A 2500-nucleotide genomic window follows, 5' to 3' on the forward strand; every position below is an offset into this window, starting at 1 on the left:
TTGCCGGTGGCCCCGGTCTACCGGCCGGCAAGCGGGGGCGGGTGGGCCGGTCTTCCCGGCGGAAGGAGGGGAAGCGCTGGCCGTTTTCCGGGGGGGGGGGCGGCCGGATCTAGCTCCCCGCCGGAGGAGCTGGCCAGGGAAGCTGGGACGTGGCGGTCCCCTTCAGAGGACGGAAAGCTTTCCCGGTCTACCGCTGGGAGGTCTGTCCGCCGCCGGTCCCCCCGTTCTCCGCCCGGCCGAGGCGGCTGGGGCTTCCCGGTCCTCCCCGGTCTACCCTGCCGGAGGCCCGCCGACCGCCCGGTCTACTCGCGAGGGGCCCGGTCCTCCCGTGGGCGGCCGGGCCTGCGAACAGAGTCACCCCCGGTCTGCCGACTGCGGAGGCTGGGCCTTGCCGGGCCCCTTCCGAGAACAAGGGGGCCTCCCGGTCTACCGACCGAAGGTCTGGCCCGGGGCTGGCAGCGGTGCCCGGTCTCCCGGCCCTGGGCTCTGCTGGCCGTGGAGACTGGGTCCTGCCGGTCTACCTCCGAGGAAGGGAAGCTTCCCGGTCGACCCGCCGGAGGGGCAGACGGCGTTGCCCGGTCTCCCGGCCCTCGGCTCCCCTCCGGTCTACCGTCCGGGAAGGCTTGGGTTTGCCGGTCTTCCTCCGAGCTGGCCGGGGCTTCCCGGTCTACCCCCCGGAAAGAGAGGCTCTGCCGGACCACCTGGCGCACGGCACTGAACGGCTGGCCGGTCTACTGGGCCCCGGGCCTCGGGAAGCCCTGTCTACCCGCCAGAGGAGCCAGCGGCGTTGCCCGGCCTCCTGGCCCTCGTCTCCCCTCCGGTCTACCAGCCAGGCAGGCCGGGTCTTGCCTGTCTTCCTCAGAGAACATGCGGCTTCCCGGTCTACCCACCCGAAAGCGCGGCTCTGCCGGACTACCTGGAGCACGGCGCAGAACCGCTGGCCGGTCTACTGGGCGCCGGACCTCGGTGAGCCCGGTCTACCGGCCTGAGGGGCTGGCGGCGTTGCCCGGTCTCCCGGCCCTCGGCTCCCCTCCGGTCTACCGGCCGGGAAGGCTGGGGCTTGCCAGTCTTCCTCCCGAGATCTGGCGGCTTCCCGGTCTACCTGGCGAACGGCACGCAACCGCTGGCCGGTCTACTGGGCGCCGGACCTCGGGAAGCACGGTCTCCCGGCCGGAGGGGCTGGCGCCATTGCCCGGTCTCCCGGCCGTCGGCTCCCCTCCGGTCTACCGGCCCCGACGGCTGGAGTGTGCCGGTCTACCTCCGCGGCCGTGGGGGCTTCCCGGTCGGACAATCTACTCGCCGGGGCCCCGGTCTACCCGCCGGAGAGGCTGCGTCTTGCCGGTCTACTGTGGAGGGCGTAGGACTTCCCGGTCTACCGGCCCGCGCGCGCGCCCCCCCCCTATGTAGCCTCCAGGTCTACGTGGTCGCTGTAACCCGACGACATCGCCAAGGGTGGGTGGGGTTCGTGGCGACAGCTACCGTAGAACTCGGTGACTTTGTAGACCGCCGCTTGGCGGCAGTGCAGCAGGTAGGCGATGGAGGGGACGGGTGAGGGCGTGCGTTCATGCGTGCGTGCGTCCGTCCTTGCAGGGACGGCAAGGGAGAAAAGTCTTGGCGGGCGGGCGTTCCTTTGTGGGAGGGGGAGCATGCAGAGACACAGGGATACAGAAAGACAAGCACCAAATCACTCGTGCGCTCTCACACACACTTGATTGTGGGGGGGGGGAGGGAGGGAAAGAGGGAGAGGGAGAGAGAGAGACGAGAGAGAAAGACGAGAGAGAGAGAGAGAGAGAGAGAGAGAGAGAGAGAGAGAGAGAGAGAGAGGCGCGCAGAGGCAGGCAGGCAGAAACCAAATCTCTCTGTCTCTCGTCTCTCTCTCTCTCTCTCTCTCTCTCTCTCTCACACACACACACACACACACACACACACACAAAAAAAAAACACACACACAAACGCACACACAAAGACAAAAAGTCGTTTGCGGGAGAGGAGAGAGAGACAGAAGGGCACAAAATTTCTCTCTCACACTAAGCTTACAGTCAAACACAGCATTTGCTTGTGTGGGGGGAGAGAGACAGAGACACAGGAGCCAAGTACACCGCACACACGCTTGTGTGCAGGGGAGACAGACAGGGACAGAGAGATGGACACAAGATATCACTCCAACGTGCACACACGCACACCAAGGAAACCACCCCTGCCCACGACATCGCCAAGGTTGATCCCTTGCCCTCCCTGCAAGGACGTACGCACGTACGCACGAAGGCACGCCCCGCCCCACCCCAACCCACCCGTCTCCTCCATCAAACTCACCGAGGTCTACGGCAGCTGTCGCCACGAACGCCGCCCTTGGCGATGTCGTGGTTTGTCGTGGCGATGTGCTTGCGGGTGGGGGAGAGAGAGACAGACCCAAAATAGATAACGGAGAGAGAGGGCGGCGGCGGGCGGGCGGGCAGGAATGCCAACGCACACACAAACACTCACGCATCCCCCATTTCGA

This window comes from Podarcis muralis, chromosome 14 (assembly GCF_964188315.1).
Source record: "Podarcis muralis chromosome 14, rPodMur119.hap1.1, whole genome shotgun sequence".
NCBI lineage: Eukaryota > Metazoa > Chordata > Lepidosauria > Squamata > Lacertidae > Podarcis > Podarcis muralis.